General features: G+C 40.2%; 1 protein-coding gene and 1 non-coding gene across 2 annotated transcripts in view; both read right to left on the minus strand.

Annotated features, from left to right (window-relative positions):
- The window catches only part of ZNF704 (zinc finger protein 704), a 243,044-nt gene that overhangs the window by 104,949 nt on the left and 126,086 nt on the right, over positions 1 to 12,009 (minus strand). The window lies entirely within an intron of this gene.
- Positions 6,692 to 6,825, minus strand: LOC112134805 (U11 spliceosomal RNA). Its single transcript, XR_002916156.2, has one exon. It is a non-coding gene; the product is annotated as a U11 spliceosomal RNA (small nuclear RNA).

Consider the following 12,009-nt stretch of genomic DNA (forward strand, 5'->3'; position numbering starts at 1 on the left):
CAAGACTAGCTGGATTTCCTAGGCTGACTAAGAATCCCCAAGCCTCGCTGGGAAGGTGACCGCATCCATCTTTAAACACAGGGCTTGCAACTTAGCTCACACCCAACCAATCAAGTAGTAAAGAGAGCTCACTAAAATGCTAATTAGGCAAAAACAGGAGGTAAAGAAATAGCCAAACATCTATCGCCTGAGAGCACAGGGGAAGGAACAATGATCAGGATATAAACCCAGGCATTTGAGCTGGCAACGGCTACCCATTTTGGGTCCCCTCCCTTTGTATGGGAGCTCTGTTTTCACTCTATTATATCTTGCAACTGCAAAACAAACAAACAACAAAAACTCCTATTAAAATAAAAAAACCCAACTCCACATTAAAAGTATGTTTGAATGACATTAACAGGTTCTTATCAGTGCAAAGGTTAAGGGGTTACTCATCACAACAATATGAGGCATAGGTACTCAGGCAAATTTATAAACATGCTTAAGGATGTGTTTGTATGAACTTGGTAAACATCTCCACATGTAATGATAAATAAATAAATATAAACTAATAGTGGGTAAACATCTCCACATGTAATGATAAATAAATAAATATAAACTAAATGTTGTCTGGAGAGAGAGAAGCACATGCCTGGGATGTTCAGAGAAGCAGGTGGGCTTCAGCGCTGACCTAGTGGCTCTCCTGGCTGCTGCCACTTGGCACACCCTCCATTCTCGCTGATCTGGAAAGGCTCCTGGTAGCTCAGCAACCAGCATACCTGGAGTCTCAGCATGCAGAGAGCTGGGGGTGGGCCCAGCAAACCTAGATTAGAATCCTGACTGTGCCTCTTACTACCCAATGTGACCTCAAACAGAAGATCAATCTCTGTGCCTCAATTTCCTCATGTGTAACATAGAGATAGAGATGTCTAACTTCATAGGGTCCCTGTGAAAATTAACTTAGATAATGAATAGGTGTAACATGCTTCACACAGTGGATGGTTCAGTAAGTGCTGGCTTTTGTAATGATCAAAACTTCCCTTTCCAATGATCTCAAGACTTAAAGATAGTGAAATATGACTCTAAGAAAAAACAAAACTTAGTAATTTTCATAGCAAAACCCAGTGTGAGGATTCTAGACTGCAAGACAGTGAGATCTTTCTAGACTTAAAATGTGGCTAGTCTGAATTGAGATGTACTGTGAGTTTACAATAAACAACAGATTTCTAAGATGTATTTAAAAAAAGAATCTAAACTACATCATTAATATTTTTAAAATACTGATTACATATTGAAATAACATTTTAGACACGGTGGTTAAATTTATATTATTAAAATTAATATCACCTATTTCTTTTCACTTTTTAAAAATGTGGCTACTGGAAAACTTAACATGTGACTCACAACATTTTATATATATATATATTTGGATGGCACTGTTCTAGAACACTGAAGTAACATTGAGAGAAGTACTTCATTAAACTAAATCCTAGGGCACTAAAATAGTTAATTCATCTCCCCAATGTACTATTTGAAAATAACTCAATCACATGAGAACACAAAATGAAATATGTCACAAACTGCTAATCACATCATTAAATATAGTCCCCCTTGTTGCGCAGTATAATCATTCATGAGAATAAAGGGCTCAGGGACTTTCAAATCATGAAAAATTTCAAATATCCATTCAAAAAATCGTGTCATCCCTGCTGTTTGTCATAATCTAATATGGCTGCAAATTAGTGCATGACATCTTCATCACAATTCACAAGTGCACTCAACTGGCACAAATACGCTTTTATTTATGCACAGAGCCAGGGAACGGGTGGTCTTTGCTCAAAATAATGTGCTTAACTAATGGACCATCCCTTTTACCATTGGGGAGGCCAGAAGTAATGAGGAGACACACATGAACCAACCAATATTAAACATTCAAGTAGCTAATTATGTGGTTTAAACTAGAAGACAAACAGATATATCTTTACTTTTTACTGATCCTCAAAGCCCATAAGTACCTAAATTTTTACTTATTCCCTTGTAGTAGTAAATTGCTATGAGAAAATGAAAGTAATACAAAACAAACAGAAATGACACTTGTATGCATTAAAAACTGTACTTTAAAAAATCTATGGTCAATAATTAAGAAAAACATTTACAATTTGAGTGATCAACTTTTAAAATGTTTAAGTAAGTTTAGAATAAAAACTGTGTGCTTTAAGACAACACCCATTTCTTCTATTCCTACAACCTCCTGCAGCATTCTTTTTCCTTGGTTTCGCTGTAAATATAGGTATCAGTGTCTCAATATATTTGATATAAACATTTCAAATTTCCAAATTCATAATTCAGGAGCTAAATAGTTTTACTTCTTTTTGGGCTCCTATGGAATTTTAAAGCCGTGTCACATTGTATTTTTGATGGCAGCCCCTACTTCTGCAATGTTATCATTGACTATATTAAGCTTTATAGATAGTCAAGATAGAGAAATTTCAAGGAATTCCCAAGCACAGGGAGAAATTCCTCCGTTTTGGTTGGTAGGGCTGTGGCAATTATGCAGCTAAGTTCCAGGACTAGAAAAATGCTCTGAGGGGAAATTTAACTATAAGAGGGAAATGACATCTTCAGGAGAAATACCATTATGTATGGATAATGCCCAGTATCTTAATAGACTGGCCACCCACCTCAACCAAAGTTTTAAGTAAGTGATATACCTTAAACTTGTAAATAATAGAATACTCTATAAAATGTACAATCAACTTTGCTAGAAAACATGCATATCACAACAAGGGGATTACTATATATGAATGTGTCCATTAAAAATATTCCCCTGCAATTCCTCTCTCTATAATTTTGGAAGAACTTTCATATTTTAAAATACTAGTAAATGCACATGAGCATGACCAAATTCCACGTATCAGATTACAGCTGCAAAAACATTGTACTTCAAAATGAAGTCAAACATGAGCTCAGAACCAAGCAGACTCTAAAGACAGTGTGCACAAAACAGGAACAAGCAGGCCCTTTGGAAAGATAAGGAAAACATCAAAATCATCTCAACTACTCTTAACTGATAAAATGTATTTCTGTCAAGGGAAAGTAGATTTAATTTCCTAGGACAGCTCAGACTTTCTCACAACTCAGACATTCTCATGATTGTTGTGAAGATTGTAAAATGGAACAATCACTTTGGGAAACTGTTTGACAGCTTCTTATAAAATAAACAAATGTCTACTCTATGCTTTCAGGTATTTACCCAAGTGAAATGTAACCTCATACAATGTTTCCAGCACTGTTGGAAAGATTAAATAAAATCATAAACAAGAAAGTCACTTACACAGGGTTGGGCATGTGGGAGAAGCTTATTAAATAGGTTCAATCGCCTTTTATGTTTTGAATGTATGATAAAAGGTGAAAGATTTACATCATCTGAAGAGAAAGCACAATATATATTTTTGGATGTAATAAAAAAGTACAGGGTTTTAATATGGCAGAGCTGGGTTTATGTCCTGGTCTGTTACCCATTTAGTTCACTGATTCAACCTTTTTCGGACCTACTCTGTGCAAAGCACTCTTCTAGATGTTGGGGATATTGTACTGAATGTGATAGTTTGAGGCTTTACTCTTAAGGGGTTCACATTCTAGCACCTTGGGCAAGATGTTTAAATTTTCTGAACCTCATTTTTGCCTCCAACAGTTCAAGTAAGTTCAGCACCTATGACATGCTGGGTATTATACTAAGTTTGGCAGCACAAGAACCAACTAGATAGAACCTATGTTTTCAAGTACTTTTACAAGTCCAATGGGGGCAGCAGACAAATAATCACGTGAATTCAGGTGCTGTGAGAGGGATCAGGACCCATTGTCATGGGCAATAGCGAACTCAGTCCTGGTGGCATGGAGATTGGTCTCAGGAATGAGTCAAAGAAGGCTTCCTGGAGAAAGGCATTTAAATGCAGTCTGCAGAGTAAACCAGGCAAAAGGTCCTCACAATTCACATTATTAGTAAGGTGAAATGAAAATATAGTTGGGAAAGTACACATCAATCAGTCCATAAAGTCCTTCATAATATAAAGCAGCACTATTTCTATTTTAAAGGCAATAGTATTAAACTGGAAAATCATGGTGTAGTCCTGAATCCAGTTTATACTGTCTTTGACAATATGCTGTCTTCCTAATATGTACTTCATCTGGACTTTCCACATCTGCTTCCTCGATCCCAATGCTTCTAGCTTTCTGCTTAAAGAAACTGGGTACTTGAATAAATTGTTTTTAATCATATGGGACCAATTCTGACTTCCAGGCAAGTTCCTGGGATTTGCTAAATTCGCAGTCTGCGGTGTAGCTCTGTGGTAGGCCACAGTGGCCTCAAAGCATAAAACAAGCTTTCCAAATAACCACGAATCTTGCTATTCTGGTACCCACCAAACATTTAATAATTTTTTTTCAAGCTAATTGAAAAGCCTGGTTTATGGGACTTGAATATAGTTTATACCATAAATAGCCAGAACTACAAAGCAGTACAGGAAACACTAGCTCTGCTGGAAGACTTTTGATTTGCATTTGCTCTTTTATTTTACATGCTACAAAAACCTCTGAAAAATGGAAGTAGGGAGTAGGACTGGGGACAAGGGCTTAGTAAATTACTCTTTCCAAATACTGTGGCATTAAAATAAACTTGGATGAAGGATGTCATTAAAGAAATACAGACTACATTCAGCACATCTTCATTCCATGGTGTACACTCAGGCTGAATGAAGACCTTTTAATTGCATCAGCAATTATGATGAAAGCCACTCCAACCATAAGAACTCTGAACCATTTAAGTAGATTTTTGAAAAAATGTTTTTTTTGTTTGTTTGTTTTTTTGAGACGGAGCCTCGCTCTGTCACCAGGCTGGAGTGCAGTGGCGCGATCTCAGCTCACTGCAACCTCCACCTCCCCGGTTCAAGCGATTCCCCTGCTTCAGCATCCCGAGTAGCTGGGACTACAGGTGCGCACCACCACACCTGGCTAATTTTTTGTATTTTAGTAGAGACAGGGTTTCACCTTGTTGGCCAGGATGGTCCTGATCTCCTGACCTTGTGATCTGCCCACCTCGGCCTCCCAAAGTGCCGGGATTACAGGTGTGAGCCACCGTGAAAAAATGTTTAAAGCAATTAATTTTCCTCTTGGGAAGTTGCAACAGTTGTTAGATACAGCAGTTCTCTTACAAATGGCAAGGCTTTATGTGAAGGCTATACTCCATCTTCAGAAACATCTGTTTTATAGTCAGATGTCAGAGATGTTTCCTAGATTGTCAGAAGAAAAGGGATTGTGATGTAGAAATGCCCATTCCCAAAATAATGGCAAGTATATAACTAGAACAAAATCATTGGTATATCTAATAAAAGTGGGCACCATGCAAAGTCTAATGGAACCCTCTTCTCCAGCCTAAGTATGCTTGAGAGTCTCATGTAAACATAAGAAATGTGTCTGGTGAAGTGAGAATGGGGGAGTTTTTGTTCCTTGAAGGGAGAAACTGACCAACAGTAGGAGGCAGCTACCTGGTGCCATGGCATCTGAGTTAAGGCCATCATCCAGGCCTCTCAGCTCCAGCATCAGTGCCTTCATATTTGTAGGCAACCATCCTTTTGACCTTAGAGTTCTACCTCTGCCCAGAAGGATCTCACAAGATCCCCCTAGGCCCTAACCAACACATTAGCAACGTCGTTCTTTTTTTAAACCACTGTGTAAAATCCATATTTTAGACTAGTGGAAATGGTAGGGGAATGGGCATTGCTGTAGCAAATAGCAAGAGTGAAAGCAACTTATTATTCTTGGGTGGAAAGAACCCAAGGAAAAGAGTAGGAAAAAGTTCTAGAAACAGAAAGATTGGTGAGGGGAACTTGGCTTAGAGTCGGAAAGACACCAAAATTTGGAATGAAGTTAAAAAAGGAGGAAGGGAGAGAAGAAGGAAGTTGACTAGTTCTGAGACATCTTCTCCAGCTTCTAGGCCGCCTCTGAGAGACGTGGTCAGGCCCTTTCTTATGGGGAGTAGGAGAAATGCAGAAATTCCATTCAAACATTGGTTCATTTAACAAATACTTCTTTAGCGACTAATGGTTCCAATCATTTTTCCTGGTGCTGGGGATTCAGCAGTGAAGAAGCAGAAACTGGTTTAAAGCAATTTGATATCTACAGTCATCTACTAATGAGTGAGGTGTGATGTGAGTTCAGCCCCTGTGCCCACAACGGAATGGCCCCATCTACTTCCTAACAACTATATAATTTTAACTACCTGCAAATAACCAACAGCCTTCACCTCCCTAGTAGATCAGGAGCCCTTTATTTACTCTTTTATTCGTAGAGATGGGGTCTCACTATGTTGACCAGGCTGGTCTTGAATTCCTGGCCTCAAGAGATACTCCTGACTCAGCCTCCCAAAGTGTTGGGATTACAGGTGTGAGCCCCTGCACCTGGCCCCACTTTTTGTCTTTTATACTGATTTTTACTGTATCTTTTCTGTACTTATATACACAGGATGCTTGCCATTGTGTTATGGTCACCTACACCACTTAAACCAGTAAGATAGCATGCAGTCACATAGTGTGGAAACAGCATATATCATACCACATAGCCCTGAGGTGGGGCAGGATCTACTACGTAGGTTTAGTGTGCGGAATCATCCAATATAACATGACCAGAGCTGCAACCTCTGATTTAGACAAGGAGTAAGGGTGCTGGCACCAGTGATCACCAGCTGCCCAACTACCAAAAAATTATGCTTCCAAAATCTCTTGATGTTTATTCTGCATGAAGAGAAATTGAGTTGTCCTATGTGTGCCACTCATGACAGAAGCCCTTTTTTCCCCTTTATTCACACTTTTAATGCATAGAGAAAAACCCAGGGCTTGGCCCATAGTAAACATTTAACAAACACTCAATTAGCATTTGGAAAATCTCTTCTAAGGAAAAGTGTCCCTGTGGAGAGCAGCATGACATAGGCACCTGTGACCTACACCTATGGTGTCAGTAACTAAACCAGGGGTGGACCCTCCTTACCTCTTTACCAGAGGTGACTTAGGCTGAACTCGGCCAGCCTGGGTGGTTTCAGGTGCGTGAATCGCCCCTCACCTGCACTGCGTAAGGTGTCTGCCTTCTCACAGAATCACCTTAACTTCAGCTTGAACTTAGTCCTGCGCCCTGGAAGCTTCTAGTTAACTATCCTTTAGGCTAATCAAGAACTCCTCCTGGATGGGCAAGTGATATCAAGCCAGGAGTTCAGGATATTCCTGCCTGCTTAGCCAAGGTATGGTCTCACAGTCCTCACACATCCCCCCAGGCAGCTGCAACATGGAACAGGGTTGGCACCAGAGGCAATGACTGCCAACTTGTGTGCAATTGGGGGCCAGGTATGATTTCTCACTCTGACTCGGAGGGGTGGGATCTCCTCAAACTGTAACACAACGCTACTCAATAAAAACACAATGCAAGCCACATATGTAATTCTGAATTTCCTGGTAGCTACACTAAAAAAAAAAAAGAGAAATTAATTTTAATAACATATCTTATTTAGTATAACATATGCAATATATCATTTCAATGTGAAATCAATATTAAAAATTGACAAGATAATTTATATCCTTTTCCTCATACAACTCTTCAAAATAAAGCATGTATTTTAAACTTTTTTTTTTCTTTTTTTGAGTTGTTTCGCTCTTGTTGCCCAGGCTGGAGTGCAATGGTGCGATCTCGGCTCACTGCACTCTCTGCCTCCTGGGTTCACACCATTCTCCTGCCTCAGCCTCCCGAGTAGCTGGGATTATAGGTGTGCACCACATCTGGCTAATTTTGTATTTTTAGTAGAGATGGGGTTTCACCATGTTGGCCAGGCTGGTCTTGAACGCCTGACCTCAGGTGATCCACCCACCTCGGCCTCCCAAAGTGCTGGGATTACAGGTGTGAGCCCGACCTTATTTTAAACTTTTAGCACATTCCAGTTCCGACTAGCATCATCTCAGATGCTCAAAAGCCATGTGTGGCTACTGTCCTGGATGGCACAGCGCTGAGGAGTTCAGGAATCTCTGAAGACATCTTGGGGTGACTGTTCCTAAACAAATCTTTTCGACTAAAAATCAGTTTAGGAAAAATAAAAATATTTATGAACGAATCACTCTAATAATTCTTGTGTGGGAAAATGTTTATTCTTGCAACATAGATAACTAACCGTGTTTTAACAAAACAATGTTAATGAGAAAACTTTTGCTTTTTTTAAACCACTCAAATCTTAATATCTGGACATATTTATTAGAGAAGAGGCAAGGCGGAGGAAGTCTTTAAACTGTCAGCTTGAAATCACATAAATAATCACACTGTAAAGACTTCTCACTGTTAGGGCGCCCTTCCCTGACCAAAGAATGACTCCCTGGGCCAGCGTGCTGGTTCTTTCCTAGTGTTTGTTTACAGTGACAATACAAGAGCCCTATAAGGAAGAGAGGAAGAGAAATAGATTGGATCTTGGTTTCTAACCTGTGGGCCTGAAGTTTCTGTCAGTCTGCTTGGACACTAACAACTGTCTCTAGACTGAACAATATTTAATTTTCTGTCAAAACTATTTACCAAATGCTAATATGAGGCAAGCACTGTTTCAGGTGCTGCAATTTACCCACCACATATTTGTATTATTTTCCAAAAGTACATGGAAGATAGAATGAGTAAAATAAAAATTCATACACAAGCATTAATTCCCAGCAGCTGTTTCTCCTTTGCATTTTCCCAATCAATGGAATCTAAAAGTACATACATGTAAAGATTCTTGAAATTGCTTGATGCTAAAGTGTGATCTTTCAGCACCAAAAATCACTGTTTTGCTCTCCTTCAAGTGGTGTGAGTGGCATGACTTGAAGTCAGCCAGGATTCTTTTTTGTTTGTTTGTTTTTGAGACAGAGTTTTGTTCTTGTTGCCCAAGCTGGAGTACAGTGGCACGGTCTTGGCTCACTGCAACCTCCGCCTCCCAGGTTCAAGCGATTCTCAGCCTCCCAAGTAGCTGGAATTACAGGTGCCCACCACCACGCCCAGCTAATTTTTGTATTTTTTTTTAGTAGAAGAAACAGGGTTTCACCATGTTGGCCAGGCTGGTCTCGAACTCCTGACCTCAGGTGATCCGCCGACCTCCATCTCCAAAAGTGCTGGGATTACAGGTGTGAGCCACCGTGCCCGGCCCCAGTCAGGATTCTGAGATGAGATCTACCCATTGCTTGTTATTGAGTTAATGGTCTCTTGTTAAGCAGCACTGGGTTTTAGAACCAACTATGGGCTGAGTTTATTCAATGTTAATACATTCAACACAGATGATTTCATTATATAAATGCACTGGCTACTTTGCAGTATTTCCTTAGGCATAATAAGCTTTTACCATAAAAGCCAAATCAACATTAATCTGCAAAACTGTCATTTTATATCCACTGTCAAGGAAAAAAGATAAAAAGGAAAAAAAAAAAAAAGAAAACACAAAGTGAGATAAAGTAAACCTTTATCAAGGAACTGGATCAATACAATGATCAAACCAGCTCTCTCCATCCCTTTGGGGCAATCCGATTTATAAGCTGAGGTTTCAAAGTGTATTTTATTTAATTGCTGAGGGCAAGAGAACAGTAGGAGGTTTTGAGCCAAGCTCTTTACAATGCTAGCCTGCTCTGCTTTGGGGGTAAACTTAAAAAAAAACGTAAAAAAAAAAAAAACGAAACGGAGTTTCGTTCTTGTTGCCCAGGCTGGAGTGCAATGGTGTGATCTTGGCTCACTGCAACTTCCACCTCCTGGGTTCAAGTGATTCTCCAGCATCAGCCTCCCTAGTGGCTAGGATTACAGGCCTGCGCCATCACGCCTGGCTAATTCTGTATTTTTAGTAGAGACAGGGTTTCTCCATGTTGGTCAGGCTGGTCTTGAACTCCCGACCTCAGGTGATCCGCCCGCCTTGGCCTCCCAAAGTGCTGGGATTACAGGCATAAGCCACCGCGCCTGGCCAAAAAAATAATCTTTTAAAGCCAGCATTTTCAAGCCAGTCTAATAATCTCACCAGTTCCATTTCCTTTCAGTTGTAGTAGGAAAGAGCAAAATGCTGCCCTGGTGAACAAGTAAAAAGTATTCATGTTTCAAAGCTGGCTGGTAGACAGTAGCCAGCCAACTCCTCCTGTATTTCCAAGCAAACACAAGGCAAAGCAATGTTTTTTTTTATACCTTTTATAAACAATCTGTGTTTAAACAAGGCACACACAATGCTTTCTTTCCAGTCTCTAAAAGCTGGCCACTGTTATGTGTTTAATTATACTCCTAAATCCTAAAGAATAAAACAGCCAGCTAGGTAGTGACTGTTTGATCTGCACATCTTGGCTGGAGATGAGAGTGCAAAGCAAACCTGCCCAGGCTCCTGTTTCTAAACTCCTCCAGCCAGGAGCGCCTGAGGCTTGCAGTGCAGCAAAGCCAAACTCTTCCTTCCCGCTGGAGGAGAGCAAGGAGTATACAGCACACACCAGTTGCATTCATGAGGAAACAATCTTCCTGCCCACCAGCACTATATTTAGAGCCATCTCCTGGCAATGCAAACTTATATTTCTGGGCTTTCTGCCACTTGGACAGAAAAAAAAAAAAAGGTGGGGCGGGGGGGGGGGGTGGGACAAGAAAAACTGGTTTGGTTCCAGTGCTGAGCCCAAACAACAAAAGTTAAATGTGGCCTTCTCCATTGATGCATTTCTGTGTCAAACATCACTCCTTCTTCAAAAGCAGTGAACACTGGATGTGGCTCTAAAGAATGGAATGCTTTTTTCCCCTTCCAATTCTAATGAGTAAAATGTGTCCTACTCTCTAAGGGGACATTTTATAAAGAAGGAAGCAATGAAGCAAATTTATCTGAAAAGGACAGAATGTTTTAAAAATGTTTAAAGTAATATCATCCATGCTGGGGCTGTCAGCTTCCCCAAACATGTAGTAACCCCTGAGAAAAGTTAAAGCCCAAAGTCAGCTACAGGGTTGATGGAAAAAATACGCAGTGCTAAATAGCTAGGCCTCTCCGACCCTCAAAGGCAGACCCCATGAGAGATGCTCTCTAGCATTTGCTGTTTTGCTACATGAACATCCAGCGTCTGGGAATTTCAGGGCTTTTCACTTCCAGGAGAAGTGATGCAGGCAGAGACCTTAGTGTGTACACCCTAAGCAAGCAGCTGCCAGTCTTACTCACTTGGCTTCGAACTGTGGAATGCCACTGTCTATCAGAAATGAGCAAAACAAACGTCTCTCCTGTCTACTCCCAAACCTAAAGGGCCTTTCCTGACTTTCTTCTGTTTTTTTTTTTTCCTTACAATTGTATTTTCTGAACTAATTTTAACATTTCTTTCAGTTTAATATCTTGTCATGGTGCTGACTGCTCAGAAACGTAGAATACTAACAGGACAGCCAGTATCTCCCATAAGTGCAACATCAAGCAGGACAGCCATTTAGTGGTTTGGGTAAGTATTTCCTCTGCACTGGTATGTGCAGTCACCTCTAACTAGTTCAACAAATATAGAAAAGGAAAGAACAAAAATATCTGCAGCTTTGCAGCCATTTTCCCATGCTAAAATTATAACAGAAAATTAAAACAAGCATTAAATTTCTTTTGAAAACCCTCCACAAAATTTCTTAAAATTACGAAATGATATGTATGTATGCAAATTAACTCCACTTGACATGAAATATGAACACTTCTGAAAGCCCCAGAATAGTTCCATATAATACCTATTCCGGTTTGGGATTTCATAAATGGATAAATGCAAAAAGAAACTGACTTGCTGCCAAACAAAAAACCATTCTCACTGCTCAGGTCTTAAAGACTGTTCACAAGGCCTCCTCCTTCCAGGCCTAGGGTGGACTGTAAGCCCTGCTCCCCTGCAGTTAGGCATGACCCCATGATCTGCTTGGGTCAGTGGAAAGTGAGCAGAAGTGACATGTGTTGCTTCTCTAACGCTGGTGCTCAGTTCTCTGTGTTCTCTTCTTCGCTACATTTACCTGAATCCTGGA

Source organism: Pongo abelii, chromosome 7, assembly GCF_028885655.2.
Source record: "Pongo abelii isolate AG06213 chromosome 7, NHGRI_mPonAbe1-v2.0_pri, whole genome shotgun sequence".
Lineage (NCBI taxonomy): Eukaryota > Metazoa > Chordata > Mammalia > Primates > Hominidae > Pongo > Pongo abelii.